General features: G+C 47.0%; 1 pseudogene; it reads right to left on the bottom strand.

Moving 5' to 3' along the window:
* Nucleotides 1-9237: 9237 nt before the first annotated feature.
* On the bottom strand, nt 9238-10555 carry LOC101605190 (annotated as a pseudogene).
* Between the last annotated feature and the right edge of the window lie 16624 nt (nt 10556-27179).

Raw genomic sequence — 27179 nt, forward strand, 5'->3', positions numbered from 1 at the left:
TGCAGTGCTGGGGGGCAAGCTGCCATTGTTTCAATAGCAGTAACTTCTGCCGCAGGCTGGACCCAGAAAACACCAACATTACTATTGGGGGTAGGGAGATATGCTTCTAGGGTAGAGGCAAGAATTTATCTGTCTTTTGCTCTTGGAGAACCCATGAACACAGGAAGCCATCTCTCTATCGGCACTTGTAACTGAGACATAAGTTACAGTGGAATATGTGAGCTCTGCCTCAGTGGATTCTACCAACATGTAAAAACAAAAGTTCCATCAGTTCTGAAAACGTACAGATGTTTTGTTATTATCCTACACAATACAGAATAACAAGTATTTATGCAGGGTTTCCATTCCGTTAGGTGTTGTAACTAAGCTAGAGATTAGTTAAACTGCTTGGGAAGATGCATATAGGTTGCATACAAATACCATACCATGTTACATAAAGAATTCATACATACCCAGTTGTGTTGGTGCACGCCAGTAGGAAATGGCTGAGGAGGTGGAGGCAGGGGGATTCAGAATATAAGCATTCATTGGCAGGCTTTGGTATCTTTGGAAGCTTCTGTGCCCATTCCCCCGTGGATACCCAAGTATGCCTGCATATTGTTTATAATACAATACTCTCTCTGGTGTGTGGTGTAAATGGTAGGTACTTCATTGGGATAAGTGGGAGAGTCTGGAGGGGAGCTTTAGCCCTGACTGAGAAAAGACCAGAATGTGTTTCAGAGAGCGACAGACCAAGGCAACATGGTAATAGGATAGAACCAAGCGGAGAGACTGGTAACACAGTACCCTTGAGGCTGGGCACAGCCCACGGTCTCCAGGGCTGGTGGGCGGGTCGGAGAGCGAAACACTTCAGTTTTCTTGTCCCACGCTGCAAATCTGCCTCTACTTTTCTTGTGCTAGTTGTATTTCGGGAAATAAACAAGGGGTCCTGGGCCCATAGTTCAAGGCAAAGCTCCCCTGAAAGAGAGGGCCTGTCACAGAAGAGCCTAGAGAGGCAAGGGAGAATCCTGGAGCAGGCATTCAGACACTGATCTTTCCACTTCAGCCTTCTCAGCCCCATTTCCAGCCACTCACATCTTCCTGACCCCGCTTAACTTTATACCCTGTTTAAGAAGGAAAGCACTAAGGCTGGAGGGATGGCTTAGCAGTTAAGGTGTTTGCCTGCAAAGCCAAAGGTCCCAGGTTCTATTATTCCCCAGGACTCACGTTAGCCAGATGCACAAGGTGGCGCATGCATCTGGAGTTCATCTGCAGTGGCTGGAGGCCGTGGCACGCCCGTTTTTTTCCTCTGTCTTCCTCTTTCTGTCAAATAAATAAAATAAATTTTAAAAAATGTAAGGAGTTCTTTCTTAAAAAAATAAAAGGAAAGCACTAAGCCAGGGATGCCCCTGTGTATCTATAATCCTGGCATTTGAGAAGCTGAAGCAAAAGGATGAAGAGTTTGAGGCTAGCCTGAGCTACATAGCGAGTCTCTGTCTCAAAAAACAAAACAAGGGCTGGAAGGATGGCTTAGCGGTTAAGGCATTTGCCTGCAAAACTAAAGGACCTAGGTTCGATTCCCCAGGACCCACATTAGTCAGATGCACAAGGTAGTGCATGCATCTGGAGTTCGTGTGCAGTGGCTGGAGGCCCTGGCATGCCCATTCTGTCACTCTCTCTCTCCCTCTTTGTCTGCCAAATAAATAAATAAAAATAACATATTTATAAAAAACAAATAAACAAAAACCATAGAAACAAACAGATGAATGAAGGCACAAGCCATCATACAGAAAATAAAGTGGGCCATGTCTAGAAGCATACCCTAAGTTCCCATTCCTTGCTGCAACTGAATGTGCTTTTGCAGTTTTCCTTCAAGCTGAAACAGCCCAAGAGTTTATGCTGATTTTGTAAGAATAAATAGCTGTGGTATAAAATAAGTCTCTTGCTCAATTTTTCAGATCTGGAGATTTTGCCATATAACTGTTTTAGTGCCAAGAATTCATACCCTAGAGCCCTTCCTCTCGTCATTGAAGATTTTCAAGAAGATAATTTATAGCCCAGTACTGGGTGCCAGACTGGCAGCCTTAAAAACAAGAGGTGAAATTCTATCTTGACTCAGCTCTCCCCACTGTCTATTTTTAGGCAAAGATTCTTCACCCATAGGGGCAGCTGGGAACAGAGCAATTGCTGGTGTGTGTGTGTGTGTGTGCGATTTCAAACAGTTTTCACCCTAAGTCTCCTGTTCCTCGTGGGGGGCATGCAGGGTAGGGAGAGGACAGGAATAAGCTGGGGTTCTGAGGATACAACGCAGGGTGTCCCAAATTCATCATTTTTTTTTTCAGAGAGATAAAAATAATCCTTTCTTCTAAAAATAGCCCTCTTAGAAATCAGACGCTTGGATTTAATTATAGTTGCTAGCATATGTACCAAGGTCCCAAGCCTGGAGGTGGTTCTTTGCCCAGATTATCTGCTGCTACCCTACTTCAGGCTCAGAAAGCAGAATTTCTTACTGTCACATGACAAGTGAGCACGCAAGCTCAGGGCCACCATCCTGCTTAGCCATCTTTGCCTCTGTTTCCATCAGGTCTCCACCGGGAGGGTTCCTGGCCTTGTTGCACATTTGAATAAGTGTAAGTTCTCAGGATCTCCCTCAAGCCGTGGTATCATGGGGAAGGACAGGAGCAAGACATTATGTGAAAGGTCCCAAGGACAGTCCTATGCACAGCTAGATGAAAATAGGAAATAGAGGGCACAGATTCTTCCAGGACAACACAAGCAATGTGTTTCCTCCTTGAGTCTTGAGCCTTAAGTGCTGCCCTGGCTATCCTGGACTTCTCAGGATTTCTCAGTTTTGTCATTTTCCCTGTGACCTCAGAGCTTTCACACCTGCTCAGAAGTCCTTCCTCTTCTCCTTCTACGTACCCCTCATGGCTCAGCCCAAACTTCACTTTTCCGTGGAAGTTACCTGTTCAGACTGAGCAGCCTCTGCACCTCTCGGAGCTCAGCATAGCTGGAGTTACATATTATCTGAAAGCTTATGTTGGCCTCATCTGTTGTAAGGAAGTACCATAAAGGCAGCGGCTATCTACTTTCCTCAAAATTGGGCTCTCTGGGCTTCATTCAGGGCAACATCATCATGGTTGCTCACTACATATTTGAGTGAAGGAGGGAACACATAAAACTCTTGTGGTCTGGAAAGGTGGCTTAGCGGTGAAGGCATTTGCCTTCAAAGCCTAAGGACCCAGGTTCAATCCCCCAATATTCACATAAGCCAGATGCACAAGGTGGCATGTGTGACTAGAGGCTAGAGGCCCTAGTGTACTTATTTTTTTTTCTCTCTCTGTTTCTTTCTCTCAAGTAAATAAATAGTAAAAAAACAAAAACCAAAAAAACCCTTGCAACTTTTAGAATGATTACTTCTTAGTGTGTTTTGATAGCTTTACCATCCAATTGTGCTTTATTCTCCACAGTTTAATTTTGTTACTTAAAAACATTTTCAATGTCTTCTACATCTCCTCAGATTCCATGTTCCTCCTCTTTCCTCTAATATGGCAGTACATGACATAGGCAGAATTTTACACAGTCTGGTCTTGGCTGGTTGTACATTCATGGAGTGGTTCAATGTGTTCTCTGAGCTCAGTGTTTCCTGAATGTTGGCATCTGAAATCAGGGAATTTTATTAGTGTCATTTCCAATCCCCTTGGCAAGGCTATAGGTGATAGCGTGTTCTTTCATCAGGAGGCACGCATTATCTGCTTCTCTCTCTGTCTCTCTTTCTCTCTTGACTGCTCCCTCTCCTCCCTTCCTCCTACCTGCAAAGCCTAATGACTTGGGTTCAATTCCCAGTACCCATGTAAAACCAGATGCACAAAGAGGCACACACATATGGAGTTTGTTTGCAGTGGCTAGAGGCTCTGGTGTGCCCATTCTTTCTCTCTCTCTCTCTCTCTCCTTGCAAATAAATAATTTATTTTTAAAGAAAGAAGACAGAGTAGCTAGTAACTAGAGCCCACTGCCCTATATCAGAAAGCACTTCTGTTTGTCAGAATAAGAGATGCTGTAGATTCCCGCATGCATAATAATGAGAAAACACAGTTTTTCAAAACTCTAAAATGTGTTTTATACATACTTGTTTTCTTCATTTAATGAATTGCTTTGCCAAGTTCCTTTTTTACAATTCCAGGAAGTTCCTACCCAAAATGGGTTGAAAGGACCAGCTCCCTTTACATATCTCAAATAATTCAGCTGATTAAATTATTTGAATGAATCAAGAAGTAAAATGGCCGGGTTGTAGATGTGTGTACTTTTACCTTAGTAAAAAACTATGATGTAAAATTTGTATTATATTATGAAAATTTATTCAAGAAACCATTATGGAAAATAATAGCATTTCTTAAGAATGACATGGCAAAATAAATATATATGGTCTGTACTTTTGATTTGTATACAATCTGAAGATTAATGTCATAGAAAAACAGTTTAATGAAAGCATTTTATAAAAATACTATGGGTCATAAAATCAAATTAGTCCTTGAGATAAAGCATTTGGTTCACAACCACTTTGTGGTAGCCACGGGCAGATTGTAAAGACATTGCCTAAAAGATGGAAGTTTACATTTCACATGCTAAGATCGAATAAACTTAATGTAAAATTTGTAGAAACAAACTTGAATTATATTTGGTGTGGTGGTTTGAATGACATGTTACCCATAGGCTCATGTGTTTGGAATATATTGTCCATACATGGTCCCCAGCTGGTGGCAGTTTGGGAAGTGGAATCTTGCTGGAGGAGTTGTGTCAGTGGGAGTGGGCACGGGGGTCTTATAACCTGGAGCCACTTGCCAGGGCCAGCTCAGCTCACTCCCGCTGCTTCCCTGCAGATGATGTGACAAGGTGTGACATTTGAGCTGCTCTGTAATGCTTTCCCTCAAAACAGTAATCCAAAATAAGCCCTTTCCTTTAAAAAAAAAAAACCACACACACACACAGAAAAAACTTAGTTGACATTTCCCTTGTCTGTACTTTCCTTTCAGAAACTTTCATGGTATCTAACTAATGGTGTCATGACAAACTTGCATAATACATAGTTAAGGTAAATTTATATTGCTATAAATTTGGTTTTACAAAGTTTTGCTCCACTCAGAGATGAAAGGAATTGTTTCCTTTTTTGTTATTATTTTATTTTTTGAGTCACAGAGAGAGAGAGAGAGAGAGAGAGAGACAGAGAGAGAGGGAGAGAGAGAATGGGCACACAATAGCCTTTTAGCTACTGAGAACGAACTCCAGATGTGTGTGCCTCCTTGTGTGCCTGTGCAACATTGCACACTTGCATCACTGCATCTGGCTACAACTGGGACTTGGAGATTCAAACATGAATTTTTGGGCTTCGCAGGCAAGTGACTTAACCACTAGGCCATCTCTCCAGCCTGAATTGTTTACTTTTCAAATAAGTATTTTCCATGGCAACATGGTTTAAGTTAGAGTGTCATAGTATTTTCATCTAAACTTTTTTATTTTTTTTTATTTTTTTGAGGTAGGGTCTCATTCTGGTCCAGGTTGACCTGGAATTCACTATGTAGTCTCAGGGTGGCCTCGAACTCTCGGCGATCCTCCTACCTCTGCCTCAAAAGTGCCGGGATTAAAGGTGTGCGCCACCACGCCTGGCAAAACTATTTTAAATCATAGTTATAAATCAATTAGGCTCTAGAAAATGCTACACTTTTGTCTAATTGCCAATTAGGTTTGTGGTTGAGAGAGTTCTTTGGGAAGGTTGTTCTAATATTCAGGATGGAGGATCACTCTTCTTTTTTAAAAATATTTTTGTTGTTTATTTTTATTTATTTGAGAGCGACAGACAAAGAGAGAGAGAGAGAGAGAGAATGGGTGCATCAGGGCTTCCAGCCACTGCAAATGTACTCCAGATGTGTACAAACCCTTGTGCATCTGGCTAACGTGGGTCCTGGGGAATCGAGCTTTGAACTAGGGTCCTTAGGCTTCACAGGCAAGTGCTTAACTGCTAAGCCATCTCTCCAGCCCGGGTTACTCTTTTTATACCTGTCTGCCACCCATACAAACACACATCCTCAGCCTTGCTCATCTCTGTCTTCCCCTTCTGGACTGGCTAATCTCTGATCCTTCCTACAACTCTGAGGTGAAAACTTTTTTTCCTGCACAGCAGCATCCCATCTCCCCCTGGCCATGTCTCATGTCCTCTGTGGTGGTTTGCATTAGGTGTGCCCCGTAAACTCATGTGTTCTGAATGCTTGATCCCTAGCTGGTGGCGGGGCTGGAAGTGGAGACTTGCTGGTGTGTTGGTTGGGATAGAGCCTGATGGCTTGCTCGCCCTGGCTTGCCAGTATCAGTCCTGGTTACTCTCCTACTAAGGATGTGCCACCTGCTGTGGCAGAGGTGTGCCAGCCTGCGCTCATGCCACTTTCCCCTGCCACCATGAGGCCTCGCCTCGAGTCTGTAAGTCAAAATAAACCCTTTCGTCCCTCAAGCTGTTTCTGGTCAGGATGCTTCATGCCAGCAACGAGAAAGTAATTACAACATCCTCCAGAACAGAAACCCACGGTTCCACTCCGCAAATCCCCACAGCGGGCAACCTCACAGGACAGTCACCCCCAGAAAGCATAAGAGAAAACACTGAAGACCGGCCCAAGAAAGCCAAGTCACATGCAAGGTCATGCTCCCAGAATAAAGACGAGCAGGTATGTAGTAGGAGCACTGGACACCGGGAACTATTGGTTTTCCCAAAAAACAGTAATACTGAGCTCTGAGTTACTGAGTGGAGGGAGCCCAATGCCAGGCACATTCCTCAGGTGACCTTCAGGAGCCAGGTAACCTGCCTACTACCCCACAAATCAACCACAGGGACTCAGGCTCTCTCTGCAGAGGCTATAGAGAATGCAAAGGCTACGGTTTCACCCCCTTCATGTGTCTGTATGTGTGTCATACATATCAGTATCTATTGATACACACATCAATATATAATGCAATATATATCACCAAAGAGAACACATTGATTAAAGAAATACAAAAATTTGGCGTCATTTCCAAACTTAAATAGTAAAAATAAAAACTCCAAAAAGAGCTGCATACCCTAAAGGTATCATGGGAAACAACAAGCATATTCAAAAATGTAAATTTACATCCAATTTCTCTGGTCTTGTCATATCACATTAGACCCATTTACAATGGCAAAACCCTAAGGCACTGCTGGGAAGAGAGCATGTTTGCTTGCTCCTGGGTGTTCTGCAAACAAACAGCAGAGCCCAAAGCAAAAGCCTGTTCCAGTGACGTCGCCCATGCTGTTGAACACCACAGAATTGACTCTTCTCATTGGGGGTTGAGACATCAGGTTACATGACAGTCATTTGGACCTCAGAGTACAGAGTGAGAAGCTTTACATTTAAGACATAATCCATTCAAGTGAAACAGGATTATTGGAACGATAAGCAGGTCTGTAACCTGGGAACAAGGAGCTGGTTCAGACCAATAAAGCCACAAGTGACTGAGTCAAGTCAGTGAGGAACAGCAGTCAGGCACTAAAGTGTTAACAGTACCCAATTTGAAAACGCACCCCACTACCCTAAGTCAGTGTGAAGGTGATACCAATTGACTTTTAAACCCTTTGGTCCTTCAACATCCATTCGGTATACTTTTTCTTTTCTGTTGCTACCACTGGGCACATCCTATACACTTTGTTCCCTGCCACCACCTTGAACACACCATGACCTTGCACTTCAGTTAGGTTCAAGTCCAACTTACAGCCCAGCTGTGAAGCATAAGCTTCAGGTTTTCTGGGCAACTTTTGGATCCAACATGGTTTAGTCTATGTTGCCAGAAACTATGTCCCATCCCATCCCATCCCTGCCCGCCCTCCCATAATTTCTTATCTGAGAGGTGCTTTTAAGTCCTACATTTGGAACGGATGCTCCAACCCCACTAGGGGCTTATAATTACATGCACGGTCATACATGTCTGTCGTTCCTGTGAAAAATCTTGCAGTTCATTAAAAAAAAAATCAAAAATCAAAACATTCACATAATTTCATGCCAGCCAACACAAGGAAATATGACCACCGCCCTTTACTGAGAATAGACCCAAGCAAAATAAAATAATCTTTAAATTTTTTGCTTCCATTTAAATTGCATGTTTTATTTCTCCCAATCCCAGCAAGAGCACAGAAGCCCCATCATATCCAACCCAAACTGGTTTTTAGTAGGCTGAGATTATAGGGACCCTTATCAAAGATAAGGTGATACAAAGGGTTCCCAAATGCTGGACACAAATGTGCCTGCCAAGTAGATGGAGGTAAACAATATACTGGCCCCAATGCTTCGTCAGTCAATTTAACTTTGCAATGCGAGCTGCATCTCTGAAACTGACAGTGTGGGAGGTGGGGGAAGTATGAAGGAGTGACATTAAAAGTGCCTCTTATTAGCTCACCCTTTCAACATTAAGCAGAGACCAAGAGAGAAATGGTTCCAACATTTCACCCCATGTATTTCTTCTTAAGCAGTCTAAGCTGAGAACGCCATGTAAATGGGTCACTACAAAATGCAGCACTTTAATATTTTCCCCCAGTCAAAAATAAGAAACAAACCAGTATGATCTCACTTCTATTAACTTTTGAAGGTTTACAGCAGTTAAAGTATTTTTGCTTCTGGTATGAAGGTTAAAAAAAATCATTTGTCGGGCTGGAGAGATGGCTTAGCAGTTAAGCGCTTGCCTGTGAAGCCTAAGGACCCCGCTTCGAGGCTCGGTTCCCCAGGACCCACGTTAGCCAGATGCACAAGGGGGCGCACGCGTCTGGAGTTCGTTTGCAGAGGCTGGAGGCCCTGGCGCGCCCATTCTCTCTCTCTCCCTCTGTCTTTCTCTCTGTGTCTGTCGCTCTCAAATAAATAAATAAATAAAATTTTAAAAAATAGATAAAAAATCATTTGCCATGAAATACAAGAGCAACCAATTTTGCCATCAAGTAAAAGTAAAAACTGGGACTCTTTCTTTCTAAATTAGTCCAAAGTGGCATTCGGGAACTTAGCTGAAGGCTGCTGAGCTGACACCATGACAAACCGAAGTGTGGGTTGGGTCTGGTTTTGTTTCGCTTTTCCTTTCAGTATCCAGTGCTCATGGATTGAGTTCCAGAAATGTTCCAATTGTACGGCAGGGATCTGTTTGGATTCCACCACGGGTATGCTCCTTGGGTTGGGTGCTGGAGGGTGAGGCACGATTTGCTGGACCCATGTTGACTACCTAGTAGCCATCAAGGTCAAAAAATTCATCATCTCCTCCTTGGTGTTCCATTCCCTGGAAATCTACTTGGTACCACAAGATACCTCCAAGTCCACCAAATCCTTTCACAAGTTGGGATCCTTCTTGTGACTTATCTATGACAATTTCTAATGTAGCTCCAAATTTTTTATAGTTGTTAGCAAACCATTCCAAGAGGGGCATGCTCTCAATCAGCTCATGTTCCTGTCCAGTCTCTTTGTCTGTGAAGTGAGATTTATCCTTCTCTTGATCTGGAGTTAAATAGAGAATTTTGTCCTCTTCTGTGCCTTGGCAATGAAGAACATATCTCATTATATCCAGATTTTCATAGACTATTAGAATTTCTACAGCTCCCATTTCCAAAGCCTTTAGTGTATCTTCAACTCCAAAGCAGTACTTGCCTGTGTCCTGGCTAACTTCATCAAAGTATCACCCTATTAATTTCTTCTCTTGAATGAACTTCACATTGGAGAGGACTTCAGTAGATAACTCAATAGCTTGGTTGAATCCATTTTCACCACCATAGGAAATATCAACTAATTTTAAAACTTTTGATTGCAACCTCTGATCAAACATATCAGATTGACTTAATTCAGTTTTAAAGTCAGCCGAACCAGCTAAAACGAGACCAGCCACATTCACTTTATCCCCAGAAATAAACAGCTGCACAGCAGTCTCTGCTACTTTCCGAACATAGTTAATGTCGCTTTTCCATTCTTAAACGGGCAAAACGCAAGGCTGACCGACCTCCTCCGCTATGTTTCTTTGGAAGATCCACAGTGAATTTGTGCAGTACTTCTCTTGTGTTTCCTTGTAGTGAGCCAAAAAGCGCACCACTGCCATCTATTACAGTAAAGCCAAACTCGCTGTCATCTGAAAGTAGTGCTTATAAGAGCCTCTGTATGGAATTTTTTGTCACACAAATATAAGAATGTATTAATTTGTTTGAAAGGTTCAAAGTCAATGTTGACTTTCTTTTCCTTTCCTTCTTCTGTTGCAATTGTTCCACAGTAAACAACCAGACCATTTGGAGGTACTTTGTTATAAAGCTTGAGTCTCTGCTGTACAGATGTAATGGCTCCCAGAACTGAAAGGCGGTTTTACTCGTGACTTACTGTTAGATGCAGTTCCAAATTCATCTGCTAACATTTTTTGCCACTCGTGAAATCTGGTCTTTGGGAGGAATGATCAATGATATCATGCTCGTGCCATTGCCGGGGGCTGCCTCCAAGCTCTTAATGAGCTTCTTGATCTTCCAGATCTCCACGTTCCTATGGGCAGCGCAGGGGTCCTCTGCCATCTTCTCGCCTCCTCCTCCTTATGGGCCCCGTCCTGGGCGGCAGCCGCTGCTCCTGCCCAGCGGCGGCTCTGACACCGGCTCCCCCTCTCTAGGCAGCTGCACGTGTTGCAATCCGCTCACATGGGGCCTCTGATCTCACTTCCTCCGCCAGGGGCGGGGTGGAAGGCGGCAGGCTGGGTGCTCTATTTTCCATAATCAATACGGCTGGGGTGTCCTCATTCATGAAATTCTACACTTGTAGATTCAGTTACCTTTGCAGATGGAGAAGAGTGATGCGCTGGGTTATGCGCTCATTCCAGAACTTGCCCTGAACGGAGAACTAAGTTCATTATCTCATATCCCTCATAGTCTTGTCACATACCAATCTAAACTCAAGCTGTATATACTCATTCCCCAATTCTTTTGAGTAGCTTTGGTCCCAAGTCTTTGAAAAATAGATCAGCTGGGGCTGGAGAGATGGCTTAGCGGTTAAGCGCTTGCCTGTGAAGCCTAAGGACCCCCGTTTGAGGCTCGATTCCCCAGGACCCACGTAAGCCAGATGCACAAGGGGGCGCACGCATCTGGAGTTCGTTTGCAGTGGCCAGAGGCCCTGGTGCGCCCATTCTCTCTCTGTCTGTCTCTCTCAAATAAATAAACAAACAAACAAAAATTAAAAAAAAAATAGATCAGCTGGAACAAATTCTGGAGGCAGGAGAGATGGCTCAGTGGTCAAGGCTCTTGCCTGCAAAGCTAAAGGACCTTGTTTGGTTTGATTCCCCACTACCCACGTAAGCCAGATGCATAAGGTGGCGCATGCATCTGGAGTTCGTTTGCAGTGGGTGGAAGACCTGGTGTGCCCATTCCTCTCTCTCTTTCCCTCTCTCTCCCTCTGCCTCTTTCCCTCCCTCAAATAAACAAATGAAAATAAAAAATATTTTTTGAAAATTCTGACCCTAAGTAAATAAATAAATACCAAACTCAAAAAGCAATTAAACCTTTAATTTTTCATGACTCATGTCTCTGTAAATGTAAGTGACTAACACATACATAAAATATTAATCAAGTCAGTAATCCAGGATTCTATCTGGTGCCAAAATTCTCCTTGTCCTCAGCAAAAAAAAAAAAAAAAAAGCTCTCAGACAGCAATTTCTGCAAACAAACTCCAGGGTTTGGATGTCTCACCAGGAGAGTGGGGTCAGTTGGAGGTCTCATTTCTCATAGGGACCAGTCTTGTATAGATTAGAAGGCTGTGCTGAGCCCCAGGGTGGGAAGGAAAGGACAGTCCACAGGAAGACAGACTTGCATGAAATATGCCAAGGGCATCGGCTGATGGGGCAGATGCTTTGCCAGCGGGAGAGCTGTTCACCCCTTAACACAGGGAGGACTATCCATCTCTTCCAGAACGTGTGTTAACGGCTGAGGGGGGGCCCTGCAGCATCTTCCACTTGCTTCATTCTCTTCTCTTCTTCAGCAAAATGGGTGACTATCATATCGTTTTCCTATGCCTCTGTTTCTCTCCTTGTTCAGAATGTCTGTTGCTTTTGGTTGAAGCCCTTTATCTTTTATATTTTGCATTGGGGGTGTTCTGTTCAAGAGCAGAAAATGTCCCATCTCCTGGACTTTCTGTCAGCTGGGCTGTTGTTTTATGATTTTTTTAGGATGAAGTTCAAAAACCCTGTCAAACACTGGTCCTCAGATGTTGCTTGCGTAGCTTCTCTCCCTAGGGCAGCACCCCCTAACCAGGGCTGATTTGCACACAGCCCCACTGGAAACATGAGCGTCAATTTGGGGTTTCCCAACCAGAGAGGAGGTGGGTGGGCACTTAGGGAAGAGAAGGATGTTGACGAATACCTTTCAATGTGTAAGATAACTGTGGTAGTTAGAGTGTACAATGTCCCACAGCCTCAGGTGTTTGTGATTCAGCCTCATAGTTAGACCCCAGCTGGTGGAACCTGTGGGGGGTGGGGCCTTGCTGGAGGAGGTGTGTGGCTGGGAGCGGGCACTGGTGTTAGTCCAGTGCTGCCAGATGGTTACAGCTTGCTGTTTCCTCCCTACTTCGTGTGGAGATGTAATGCCCCAGTTACCTGTTCTTGCCATGCTTTCCTTACCCCGAGGCAACCTGCTTTCAAAACTGTAAGCCAATAGTGGTTAAATGCTTGCCTGTGAAGCCTGAGGACCCCGGTTCGAGGCTCGGTTCCCCAGTCCCACGTTAGCCAGATGCACAAGGGGGCGCACGCGTCTGGAGTTCGTTTGCAGAGGCTGGAGGCCCTGGCGTGCCCATTCTCTCTCTCTCTCTCTCTCTATCTGCCTCTTTCTCTATCACTCTCAAATAAATAAATAAAAAATGAACAACAACAACAAAAAACTGTAAGCCAAAGAAAATAAAATAAGAAAAACAAAATCTCCTTTTCTTCCATCAGCTGCTTTTGGCCTGGAGTTTTGTTCCAGTGACAAAAAAGTAATCGCCACAGCAGCCCTCCACAGCAATGGGCTATGCAGAGCAACTGATTTAGAAACCTGGTCCTGGAGAATGGGCACAGGCCAGAGAATCATCGCTCCTCCTGTTCTCACTGCCTTCTCGCTTAGACTTCAGGCCCTCAGAAAAACCAACGGAGTACAAATATTTGGCCTCATGCTAAGCATGGCGATTCATTCCTGAACAAAAGAACTGTAGTTAGGCATGAACAAAGCAAGGTTGGGTCACTTCCCTGGTGAAACAGACCTAACCTCCCAAATCTGTTTCACTCATGGAGAAACTATGACAACATTGTATGACTTTTGTACAAAATTGCAAAATGTTATGGCATGGGCACTGATGTACCACATTGCCCGCCTCCTGTGCCAGGGAGGCCACAGGGAGCAACTGCAGATCTTCCCCCTCACTGCTGAACTTCACATGTGAGTGAAAGGGTGACAGAGAACCTTTCTAGAAGAAAGGACTTCTGGACAGTTTTGATCCAGGGCTCTTTTCCTGCCTACATTTTCCCCATTAGTGAGTAGTAAAGATATCCTGTTTTCATAGTTCTCTATGTCTTATTTTTCTTCCAGATAGTGTGTCACCCCATTCTGATCCATTTGCATAGAGAGAGAGACCAGGGAGAAAGATGAGCCACACGTAGGAGCTGTAGTCGGCTGGGTTGGGTGGTGCTTCCGAGTTTTCTCCGAAAGTCACCTTTAGGCTTGGAGTCCCTAGAAACTAAGATCCAGGTTTGGTTTTGAGTATAGTGATCCACATCCTCAAGTGTTGTTTTGCATAAGCTATGTTGCATTCTGGGTAGGTCCCAGGACGGGCAGGGTTGCTCAGACACACGGAGATCTTCAACTCTTTTGCTCCATCATGTTCAACATGGCTCTTCTACGTCACTGTGGAGAATGGCTGCACCCTTTCCCACCAGCACCCAGGTTCCAACCGGCCAGAAAGGACAAGGAATACGGAGCACTTCCCATACCTTGACATGTATCACCTATGAGCTGCACTCAATACCTCTGCTCATGTGCTTTTATTTTTTATTTTTTGTACTTTTATTTATTATTTTTATTTTTTTCTCAATTTTTATTAACATTTTCCATGACTATAAAAAGTATCCCATGGTAATCCCCTTCCTCTCCACCCAACTTTCCCCTTTGAAATTCCATTCTCCATCATATCCCCTCCCCATCTCAATCAGTCTCTCTTTTATTTTGATGTCATGATCTTTTCCTCCTCTTATGATGGTCTTGTGTAGGTACTCATGTGCTTTCAGCCAGAACTTAGGCACCTCACTATGGCAAACTACGCAAGGTAGCACTTAGGCCCTGCTGTGTCCGGGAAGCCCAGCGTGTGAGCTGAGTGGCAGGCTCCAGCACTGGAGGCTTACTTCTTGCTCGGAGCTGGCTGAGAGCCTGGCTCCGCATTGGACTCTACGCACGTTCCTTTATACCCTGAAATAACAAAACATACTCCTCCAGGGTACATTTTACATGCGAGAAAGCTGAGATACAAGGACTCCCCAAAGCAGACCCTGAGCCACGGGTTTGGTTTGGTGAGAGGAGGTGACCCAGGCAGGGGAGGCCATGCCGTGCCATGGGCTCAGGCATACCCGCACCTCCAGCTTCCCTGCAGGAAGCTTCTTGACAAAAGGGACTGGAACATTCCAGCTCCGCCCTGCCAGGTGCCAGTCAGGGTCTGGAGGGCACTACTCCCCGACCCTCCCTCACTGCGTCATCTGCGCCCTGAGGAGCTCACGGACCCTCAGGAAGAGCCAGGGCTGGCCACACCAAGCCTGACAAAGAGCGAGGGCGTCTTGGCTGAGCATGCCAACCTACTCACGAAACCTGTCTACACAGCCCCCCGGCTGAGCTTCAGAGTCCCGGGAGCTGGGCCTCTCAGCTCTCTTGCCTCTCCCACTTACATCCATGTGTATTTAGAGAGCCACGCTTAAAAGCTGTACCTTGTGAGAAAGAGAACAAGACAATTTTCACTTAGTCACTTAGCACTGAAAAAAAAAAAAATCACACAAAGACCTCAAAATCCAAACAAACAAGAGAACTCAGCATCTATTGTGCAAGTTCTCTATGGGCCCTGACTAGATCATGGTCGTACAAAGACAGTCATAAGACTCAGTGGTTCGCTCCTTGAAGGGTTCACGGGATCGAGGGCTACAGCAACTGGGAAGTGAGAAGGTGCTAGAACTGGAGTGCAACGACAGAGAGCCAGAAAGGGAGGCCCAGAACCGCATGGCAGAGGAGGGGCAGAGGAGGCGCTGCTCGATCTTAGGCTTTACGGGATAAGCAGGAAGAGCCTCTCTGACCAGCATGGACAAAGCTCCGAACGTACAGAAGAGCTAGGTCTGTGGGCCTGGGAGAAGCAGAGCGAATGAGAGAGTGAGTGAACTAATGAATGGAGCCAATGCCAAACAACTCTCAGGGGCGAGAAGGCCATCTCAAAGTCATTACTAAAGATGGGCTCTTTTTTCCTTCTTTGTTTTTTTTTCTTTCTTTGTTTGTTTCTTTCTTATCTTTCTCTCTTTCTGTTTGTTTTGTTGAGGTAGAGTCTTTTGTTAATTTTTATTTATTTATTTGCAAGGAGAGAGAGAGACAAGAGAAGAGAAGAGACGAGAAGAGAAGCAGACAGAGACAGAATGGGCACGCCGGGGCCTCCAGCCACTGCAAACAAACTCCAGATGCGTGTGCCCCTTGTGCATCTGGCTTACGTGGGTCCTGGGGAACTGAACCTGGGTCCTTTGGCTTCACAGGCAAACACCTTAACCACTAAGCTATCTCTCCATCCCAAAACAGGCTTTGTTCAAACTGCACAGCCCTCCCCTCTACCCTATCACCGCAGGGGAGTCTAGTGCGTCTCCAGATCAGCAGCCTTTGCCTAGAGCACCTGCTTCCCCATGCAGGTACCTGGAAGGGAAGGGCCTTAGTATTCCCTTCTCTTGCTCAGCAGCTAAATCTGACCAACCTGTGATTTGCCTTTGACGTGGAGTTCCCAGAAGCCTCACCTTCCCCGTTTGAAAACAGAAGGATAAGACTTGTTTGTCCCAGTGGAAAAGCAACTTTAAGACCTGAGACGCCTCACAGCCCTTGTGAATAAAACAATCTTTCCTCTTTTGGGCCAAGTAGCTAGACCCAGCCTGGCCATCGTTACTGCCAGCTGACCTACCTCCAGGAAGCCAGAGAGCCCAGTCATCGTCAGCCTGACATTGCTCCACCAGATGTGTTTCCAGAATGCTCCAAGTTTCAGAAGGGATACAGTGCTCATGGCATGTCATAGATAGCACACAGGGCTCTCTGGACTCTGAGGTGATGGCCCCTGTCTTCCCGCTGCAGGACAGTCTCACCAGGTGAGGTAAAGTTTCCCAAGGCCTCATAAGTTCAGTTCAGGATTTGCCACAAGATTCAGTTTTCTGAGCTTTGGTCTTTCAGAGGTTGCTTTTATTTTTCTTTTTCCATGCATATGTGTGTGTCCAGAGTGGGTGCATGTAGAGGCCAGAGGTTGACATCGAGGATTTTCTTCAACTGGCTCTCCTCCTCTTGTTGCTGTTTGTGACACAGGGTCTTACTCTCTAGCCCAGTCTGACCTGGAATTCACTCTGTAGCCCCATCCTGGCCGCGACCTCACAGGGATCCTCCTACTTCTGCACGCTGGGGTTAAAGCTGTGCACCACCATACCCATTGCCACCTTATTTCTTGAGACAAGGTCACATGCTGAACCTAGAGCTCACCAAATCAGCTAGACTATCTAGCTGGCAAGTCCTAGGGGTCCTTTTCAAAGTTTTGTTGTTGGCCTGGAGAGATGGCTTAGCAGTTAAGCGCTTGCCTGTGAAGTCTAAGGACCCCGGTTCGAGGCTAGATTCCTCAGGACCCACGTTAGCCAGATGCACAAGGGGGCGCACGCGTCTGGAGTTCTTTTGCAGAGGCTGGAAGCCCTGGCGCGCCCATTCTCTCTCTCTCCCTCTGTCTTTCTCTCTGTGTCTGTCGCTCTCAAATAAATAAATAAATAAAAATATTTAAAAAGTTTTATTGTTGTTTCCAGAAGCAAATCAAGTTTCCAGTGCTGTGCTACTGCACTTCCATATAAGAGTCATAATTTAAATGACATCAAGACAGAGCTGGAGGGAGGAAGGAGGAGGAAGAGCAGTCCTCAACTCTCCTGATACTGCTTGGTTTCAGTCCACAGGGTGGGGAAGGCCACAGCGCTGGGCAGTCTGTGCAGGGCTGGAGTCCCGTGCACAGGTGAGCCTGCTGTGTGCATCCAGCACAGTCTGTGGGTTAGGACGCGTAGCAATATTCAACTGTGTGTGTGGACACTGAGTTCAGCCATCCAGTCCCTCCTGAACACATAGACGCGGATTCACGCTTGGAAGGAGGTCCTTGGTCAGGAAGGTGGGGGCAGGGACTTCCAATGGCGCAACCCTCCAGTGATTGGGGGGAATGTCCCCTCAAGACCCACCATAATGACTTGCATGGGGGTGAGTTCCTACTGATCGGGAAAGACCTTGGTGCCATCAAGCTGACCCAGTGCCAGCATAACCTGGTGGGTGATGGAATTGGGCTAGACTCTTCACTGGAGTTCATGACTATCATCCCCCCTCCTCTGTCTCCACAACCCCCTGTCTGAAGCCTCTCTCCTTTCTTTTTATAAACCAGTGATTGGGTTTAGGGTCTACCCTAGATGGAGAATAATCTCACAATGAGATTGCTAGCTTACTTTATACATGTAAAGACCCTATTTCCAAATAAGGATACCTTCGTAGGTATCAGAGATTAAGATTTAGGTGTATATCTCTTTTGCAAAATGCAATTAGGCCTACTACCTGGCTAGACTCAAAGTTTCCGGAGCTGAGAAGCACCATAGCACAGCACCCACCGAGACATGATAGTTCGCAGAGCCTTAGACACCTCCCCTGATTGGGGGGGGGGGCACTGTGATGCAGTATGAATATCAAAAACCTTGCCATAGAGTCTGAGCAGGAGGACCCCCAAGTTGATGCCCTCCTTGGCAATATGGCCAGAGACTGTCTCAAAAAAAAAAAAAAAAAAAAGAATAGGGGTTTTAGAACTAAGTAAATCTGGCTGTTATCCTTGAGTCACTAAGCCAATTTACATAGCCAAAGTAAGGCTGTTTCCATGTCCCTAACACGGGCAAGATAAACTCAATCTTGGGTACCCCTGAAGAGTAAAGTCAGCAAGTCTATAGTGTTGAGACCATAAAACTCCACAGGAATCCCTCCCCCTTGGCCTTCTACCTTTTGTCAGCCTACGAGAACTCCATTGAGACTCTGAGTCTTTGAAATCAGGAGCCTAGATGTAATCAGTGGCAATGCCTTTTCCAGTGCCCAGGGACTGTGAGGCACACACTGTATCCCAGGTAAGTACCTGATCCCATCCTGGGGACGGGGATGGAGCCTGTGGAATGAGCGCCTTAATGAAAAGAATACCAGTAAGCCTCCACTGCCGCATCCTCAATCCTCCCAAGAGGGGCCCTCCAGGATTTTCCCTGCAAACAATACAGGGCATCGGTGTAAGATAACATTGGAGGTTCCCCGGGGGAGGGTTATATGGCAGCAGTCATAGCTCCCAAATCCAGTGAGGGCACCACAGAAGCCACCCACACAAGGAAGTTCAACTTCCAGACTCGGAAAACCAGGAGACCCAGATGTTTTTCTGGGATGATGGGCGTATGTCACAGCAGAGACCCAATTCACAAGGCTAGCTGGAAAGCCACGGCCTGCCCCTCCCTGTTGGTTATCCATTGGTCATGGTATTGATCTTCATACCTGCTTTATTTTCTCAGATCCACCGAGACCTTTTCCTGGCCCACGTTTAGGACATACGGCTCGTAATCAGTATGTGCACCAGGCACACGTTTATTTCTCAGCCAACAACGTGATTCTTCACCAATCCTAGTGCTGTCTCACTTGCAGCCTGAGTTTGGTTGAACCTTGTGTTGTAAGACCCCCAAGGAATGCAGAAGGACAATACTTCTGCCACAGCTGGGCCTGTGTGAATGGCCTCTGCTCCCCAGCATCTGAGCAAATCAGCTTCTCCTCATCCTGCAGGAGCTCAGGGAGCTGGCATCTACTGATCCACTTCTGTTCTGGCACCTCATCTTTGGGGTTTTCCTAAGCCGCACCCCCCCCCACCAAGGGATGGGCAAGAGCCTCACCAGCCTCCCGGCTTCTCCCCCTGCCTGTCCGGCACCCAATCTTTTTTTCTTTTTTTTGGTTTTTCAAGGTAGGGTTTCACTTTAGCCCAGGCTGACATGAAATTCACTATGGAGTCTCAGGGTGGCCTTGAACTCACAGCGATCCTCCTACCTCTGCCTCCCGAGTGCTGGGATTAAAGACGTGCGCCACCACGCCCGGCCCAAGGCACCCAATCTTTTACAAAGCCAGCAGGCATCTGCTTGCCACTCTTGTCTTTCCCCTTCCAACACTGAGCGGGTAGGTGGAGAAGTAATTATAGCTTTGAAAAGACCCCCCTCCCCCGGCCCTGGCCTGGCTAGTTAATGTGTCTGAGGTTGTAAGCAAGTGTCTTCAATGCATTTTCCAGTTTTCATTACACCAGCTCCGTAGCACAGATGTAGAAAACGAGGTGCAGAGTGGTCAAGATGGGTTTCCTGTGCTCCAGTGGATTGATGGAAGAGCTGAGTACTGCAGTGCTGGGACTTGCCAGAAACGCTGGCCATCGACCCTTCTGCAATGTCCCCGAACCTGCCCTCTACCTCCCGGCGTGCGGCAGTGGTATCTTTCTGTTTGGATCCCTTCCCTTCCTCTGCAGCATCCCTCGGTATTCCACATGAGAACGGCTGTAGGAGAGTCTGATGCTCAGCGCCGTATACCCCATTCTATCCACAAGCACAAGATGCCTGAGGTGGAAGCTACATTGTCCCTCCCTGCCAAGCCCATTCTGTGAATGAACTTCTCCTGTTAGGAGCTGGTCAGTGGGATGCAGAGAGCCTGCTCTCAAGTCCCCAGTGGAGGACACACAAATGGGAAAGATAATGCAGCCAGTCTCGTGTTCCTAGGAAATGTGTGGGCCACACAATGGTTGTGAAGATTTTTATGGAAGGAACTTCAGTAAATGTTAGTAATAAATATTAATTATGAATGAATCCTGGGAATATCAGAATGACTTGGCAAATACTGTCCCCAAGGTGACTGAAATACCCCTGATGGGAACACATTTTCATCTCCCTTTTGGATTATCAGAGTTAGCATCCTAACTAGTGAAAAGAAATATGTGATGGCATCCAATGGACATGGTAGTAAAACATCACTGGTACCATGAGATAAAAATAAGAGGCCATGCCCAAGGCCATTTGGCATTAAGAATTCATTCTCGGGCTGGAGAGATGGCTTAGCGGTTAAGGTGCTTGCCTGCAAAGGCAACGGACCTTGGTTTGATTCCCCAGGACCCACATAAGCCAGATGCACAAGGTGGCACATGCGTCTGGAGTTCGTTTGCAGTGACTGGAGGCCCTGGTGTGCCCATTCTCCCTCTCCTGGCTCTGCTTCTCTCTCAAACAAATAAATTAAATTAAATATAAAAAAGAAAAAAAGAATGAATTCTTTGCATAAATTTATTTATTTGCATGTGTGTGTGTATGTGGGGGGGCACACCAGGGCCTCCAGCCACTGCAAATGAACACCAGACACTCGCACCCTTCTTAGCCTCCAGCCTATGAGGGTGGCTTTGGAGTGGATCCTGGGTTGACAGGCTTTCAAAGCCAGCACCTTTAACTGCTGAGCTATCTTCCCAGCTGGAAGGATGATTTCTTAACTACTGTTGAAGCTCAGAGAGATTATAACAGTCATTTGATAAAATAGTATTTCAGCTTTTTCAGTTGGCCAAACTCCCTAAAACAAAAGATCTATAGTCGCTGATGTGACTTCGGAGTAATATATTATTTTTCCTAAAATAAGGACAGCCACAGTGGCCATTGGTTTTATTCAAATCATAAATAGTGTTCAGCCATCTGCTGGATGGTGCCTAGGCTCACTCCTCCCCCCCGCCCCCGCCCACCTTCCAGCCAGAAACAGCCAAATTACTCAGCACAGGTAAGGGGCTAAGTACAGGGAGGGTCTGGACTGGTCAGGGGGAGGAAAGATCTCCTTCTACATGCAGAACCAGTGCGCAGAAGGAGAGATGAAATGGCAGAACATGTGCAGTTGTGGGCGGCCTGGCTCTGGGCCTGGAGTCAACAAGCTAGCCATAAAGCTAGCCATATTGCATCTGTGTAAGTTGTGGGGAGAACCCCACTGTCCGTACACACCAGCAGGGGGACGCCAGCGCATGGCAGTCAGCATGGCCAGGCCCGCATCCTCCCAGTGGTCCTTTTCCTGGTCTTGTGAATCTCTCCACCCCCTGACATCTCCCATTAAGTCCATTCTTCCCAGTGGCCAGCAGTAAGGCTTACTGGGCCAGCCTTCCTCCGAATTCAAGGTGCATGCGCAGGTCAAAACAGAAACCTTGATTCTAGGGGTCTGGAGGAATCCTGAGATTCTGCATTTCTACCAGACTTCCAGGCGAGGCCAAGGCCGTTGCCCAGCTCAAATGCAAGGGCCTGGAACTCAGCTAAAGAGTCCAGAGTGCACCCTGAGGCCATAGAGATTCCCACCAGCCAGAAGTGTGACCTTGGAAACCCTTCGCCTCTCTGCCGTTTCCTTCTGTGAATAGTGTGCCTGGGTGACAGGCGCATGGCTCTGCAGATGGAACATTCAGGCATGTGGCCAGCGCGTTCTGTGCGTGAGCTGGTGATTGTCCCCTCCCTTCTCTGCTGTACCCCTCAACACCTTTATAATAAAATCTGAATGTTGGAGCACAGTCACCCTCCTGCCTTTCCCTCCTGGGTATTAGCACCATGGGACGGTTATACTGAAAGGGAGTCTAGCCTTCTACACTTTCAGACCTCTAGGTTGCCCTTGGTCTTGAAATGCCCTCTCTCCCTGGTTCATGCACAAAGTCCTGATTCTTCCATGAGTGAAGCTCCCGCACCCCCCACCCCTTCCCAGAACCCACCTCCATGTAAGGAGCCCCTTAGAAAGGGCTTTTACCCTTTCATATTCCTAGCTTTATACATTGCCTGACAAATAGTACATTTCAAAAGATGGGGAAAGCATGAAAGCATGTGTGAGTGAATGGATGAATAAGACAAGATGTCTTCCCGTCCCTTCTTCAGCCCCTGCTGTGGCCATGATCTGTCTAAAGAGTCTAAACCAGGATCTCGGAACCTTGACTACCATCATCACCCTCTCTGGTGTTTGTGTGGACTTTTTGTTTTTCCAGGCAAGGTCTCTCTGTATAACTCAGAACGGCCCTGAATTCATTGTCCCCTTGCCTCTACTTCCCAAGTATGAGGATTATAGGCATGCGCCACCTTGTTGTCTTTTGATATATATATATTTTTAATTTTAGAGAGACAGAGAGGAAGAGGACAGAGAGAGAATTGGCACACCAGGGCCTCAGCCACTGCAATTGAACTCCAGACTCTTGTGCCACCTAGTGGTCATGTGAAACTTTTGTGCATCTGGCTTATGTGGGATCTGGAGAGTCAAACATGGGTCCTTAGGCTTCACAGGCAAGCACCTTAACTACTGAGCCATCTCTCCATCCCCTTGATACTTTTAAGAAACAGAAGCACCTGCACTCTCTTCAGACCTGATGAGGCAGAATTGCAGGAAGAAAACCTGTATTAGGGATTTTTTGTCCTTATAAAAAGAGAAATAGCTTACATATTAATTACTTTTTAAGTCATCGGTGTGACTCTGTGAATTCTTCTGTGCAGCAGTTAAGAACCCGTTACTATCACTATTTGCTTTGGTGTTTCGCCTGTTCCAGGTTTGGCCCTTAAATTGGCTCCACTGGACATGTCCTCACCTGTCCTTGAGTCACAGTCACCCATTGTTCTCTTGTACCAGACAGTCCAGATGCACTGTGGGGCATGTGTCTCTGCCAGGGCACAACCGTTCTGGGTTGGAAGCCACCATGCCAACCAGTTACAGACTATGCTCAATGGAGTGAGTGCTCGTTCCAGGGCCAGAGCTGGCATGGAGAAACAGGAAGAGTTGTAGGCAGGGGGCAAAGGGGCCTGGGGCCTTCAGAAACCATCCCTGAAGATGTGGCTCGTTAGGTACCTCCAGGCCCCAGGTGCCAGTCCCAGTGACAAATGCCTGGAAGGGTCAAGACAAGTGGGGGAGTGTGAAGGCTGCAACACAGACAGCGGAGAGGGAGAGGTCACAGAAAGTGGGGTTTGCTGGAGCGGAATATGTTTTCCAAGAACTTATGTCCATCAAACTTGAAAGCTTGGGGAAGGGCAAGCGCGAGTTCAGAGACTAACTCCAGGCGTTAAGCTTGGAACGCGCTGGCCACATGCCTGAATGTTCCATCTGCAGAGCTACTCCCCTCAAAAAATGTCACATGGTTTTCCCTGGATGGAGACCAGCGACCTGACAAATAACGTGTGGTAAACAGCACCTTTTAACCAAAGCAGTCAGAAGGATTTGTTTGTTTGTTTGTTTTTTGTTTTTACTGAGGTAAGGTCTTACTCCACTCTAGGCTGACCTGGAACTCACTATGTCGTCTCAGGGTGGCCTCGAACTCACAGTGATCCTCCTACCTCTGCCTCCTGAGTACTGGGATTAAAGGCGTGCGCCACAACGCCCAGCTGTCAGAGGAATTTTTGTTGTCACTGCTGTTTTGTTTTTGAAGCAGGATCTGCCTATGTAGGATAGGCTGGCCTAGACAGAGCCTACGCAGGCCTTGAACTCGTGATTCACCTGCTTTAGCCTCCTGCCTCCTGGGTGTGTCCCACCCTGCCCAGCGTAGCCCAGAGCCTTCCCAGTGCACGATGTGAACCCCTGTTCTACACCAAGCTGTCCAGCCCTGGCATAGAAAGTTTCCCAGAAATGAAATTTCATCTGGAAAACAACCCGTAGCTCGAGACCCATGGCTAGTGTTCACACACGGCATGCCAAAGCTATAATGTCAGGGCATGTCCACTGTGGCTGGCAGCGTATTGATCCACTCCAGGGCAATGCCCAGGTGAGGCCACCAGGGAAGGTATTCATCTATTGTCCCTGTTTTATTTATCCTTATGCTGTCCCCAGCTGACCTAATTTTCCACTTACCCATCAGTGGCCCAGGAAGGAACGAGCTTCAAAGTAGGCAAATCCTTATGGCCTGGTTAACAGGCCTGACTAAATTACACTCCAGTGGCCAATCCCACACAACAGAATAAACCATATGCCCCTATAGAATCATTGGCTTCTATACTTGAATGTACCAAGGACAAATAAAGCATGTCTCTCAGGTTCTCTGCGCTAATGGCCAGTGAAAGCCCAGCCTGATGAGACTGGGAGTCAGTCATCCCCTTTCTGTTGACAGCATCTTCTCCCACAGCCCTCTCTGTTGCTCCGAGGTTTGCTCGGGCCTCCTGCAAGGGCTGCAAATCCCAGAACGGAGAGGCTCCTGGCTTCTGGCTGGAAGGTCATGCTGCGTGGCTGTGTGTTGACAGTCCAGGCTTTCCTGAGGCTGAGCAGTGGGTTCTCCCAGGTCCACATTCAAGGAATGGCCTCACATTCTGCCTTGTGCCCCTACCCCAAACATCCTGCCTGTCTGAGGGGTGCTGTGTCATTGGAGTAATTTTTTTTTTTTGTCCTTAGTTTTGTGTTGGTAAAAACAAACATGCAGGGCAAGTCCAACCTGGAAAGGGAGAAGACAATGTGGATTCTGTATTTTGACTCAGCCTGCCCCTGCTGGGGAATGTGCACTGATAACTGTGCAAAACTGTTGCATGGGGCTTGAAAAATGGCTTAGCAGTTAAGGCATTTGCTTGTAAAGCCCAAGGACCCAGGTTCGATTCCCCAGGACCCACGTAAGCCAGATGCACAAGGTGCACGTGCATATGGAGTTTGTTTGCAGTGGCTGGAGGCCCTGGAGTGCCCATTCTCTCTCTCTTTCTCTCTCTCTGTCTCTCTTCTCTCTGATTGTAAATAAACAAACAAAATAAAAAAACAACGGCTGCACAGCTAGACCTAAGCCGAGCACACCGGACACATTACAAAGATGTACTCGAAGCGACCACAGCGGCCTGTTTCTCTTCTCGCACATGCGCTATGAACCCCAAAGCCCTGTGTCTCCAAGAGGAGATTTTTGATACACACAGTACTGGAAAGGGAGCAAACAGGATTTCCCTCAGGGGAAAACTTGAGGGATTTTAGGCAGGTAAAGTCTACCTTTGGGAGCCACTTCTCCCTCTTTGACTCAATCTGAAGATGTTAGTCTATCCTGGGGTGGAAGAGAGAGAAAGGGAGGGTTTGAAAAATTCACTCACTAAGCCTAATCGCACACACATAGCGGCTCAAGGCATTGCCAGGCTCTGCTGTTCACCTCCTTGTTGCCTAGGTGTGGGGTGGCAGTGGTCTGAATTTGGGTGAGTTCCTTTCTCCCAGAAGAAGGTGACAGGCACGAGAGTGGCAGAGTTCTTGGTGATGTCCACTATCTCCAGAAGTTTCTGGATACCCTGAGTGGATGCAGGAATCCTACGGCGGGATAGTCAGCATTCTGTGTGACATCAAGGGGAGGCTTTCTGGCCGTGTTCCCCGGGGAAGCTGGTCATGGAGACTAGTTTCCTGCCTGGGAGCTAGAGTTGCTGTGGGGTGAGCTTTGACGGAGGATGTGATAGCCCCAGCTCCGTGATGGTGACCTAAAGCTACCCCACGTGCCCGGAGGCTCAGCACCTACAAACCAGACGGGCCACATTCTGTGCCCTTTAATCTTGCCACGTCCACAAGCCTCTCCTTGTAAACCTCTCCCTGGGGACTCTGCAGCTGACCCAGGAAATGCTCTGGCCTTCTTCCCTGGTTTTGACAGAGGTGGCCCAGCAGGGGAGCTCTCTGCTGCCTAGCCGCCACAGCGTGATGGCATCAGGAAACCATACAGGGTAGTGGCTATTTTCAAGGCAAGGTGGGAATGCTAGGTGGGGGGCCTCGAAACATCATTTCTCTACTGAGAACCCTATGGTCACGGAAATGCGGGGAACTGAGCCAACCTCTGACGCAGCCACGCCACCCGAGTCCAGGCCCAGGGTTGTTCTGGGGCAATAGCTTCCAAGCTCGGGTTGACATTGTGGGGTGGTGGCGATCAGCCCTCAAAGAAGAAATGCTTTACCCATTTCCCAAGCCCTCGTTGCAGCTGCCAGGGCTGCCTGTTTATCAGTCAAATCTTTTCTCAGTAGCTTCACGAATCACCCTCACCCTGGTCACTTGTTGGTATTGAAGGGCATTTTCAAAGCCCTACAGATCTGTGCCTGCTACTCCACATATATGCCAAAGACCATATGCAGAAAACCAGGACTCCCCCCCCCCAAAAAAAAAACAAAACCCTTGTAGGGCTCCAGACATAGCCGTATGTGATAGGTCCACTTCCAGCTGGTCCCTGCCACGACCCTCCTTCCCATCTAGCACTCTTCTCTGCTACTTCCTTTCCCTCACCAGGGCCCAGTCCACCATTTGAGGGAACTATAGCTTGGCACAGTGAAAAAAACCCAAAAAACAAAAAACTGAGCTGCCACAGCCTCCCAGGCCACTGGAAAGAGCCAGACCCCTTGGAAGGAGTTCTCTTGACTCTCACCTGACTGTGGCTAGTCCTCATACTTCATGACTGCAGAACCAAGTAGTCTTCTGACGAACATCTACCATTCCCTGCTGGTCCTGCTTCTGGGGTGACCAGGCAACAAGGACGGAAGCTGGGGTGGGACAGAGGTTTCACAGCAGTCACCTTTGAACTTGACTCTCCTGATCACTTTCCACATTCAAAATTACATCAAGGCTGGCTCCAGGCAAAGCCAGGGGTCCCCAGCCTCACAACCCTTGAACATCAGGCAAAGCTGTAAATCCACCAGGTGCCCACCCAAACCAAACATCAGGAGCTCTGTGGATAGTTGTCAAGCATATGGAGTCTTTAGAAAGCCTCCAGATGTTAAAGACCACAATGTGGATGGAGGGTCAAGGTCTGAATGCAGGGAAGATGAATCACAGGGGCTTCCTCAAAATATACCTAATCCTAGCTGCTCTCACAATGTACTTCCACAAGCTGCAACCTCACTCGGCTATGACCCTCACTCTAGGCTGACCACCATGGTCCACCCCTTCACAT

The sequence above is a fragment of the Jaculus jaculus genome, chromosome 11, assembly GCF_020740685.1.
Source record: "Jaculus jaculus isolate mJacJac1 chromosome 11, mJacJac1.mat.Y.cur, whole genome shotgun sequence".
NCBI classification, from domain to species: Eukaryota; Metazoa; Chordata; class Mammalia; order Rodentia; family Dipodidae; genus Jaculus; species Jaculus jaculus.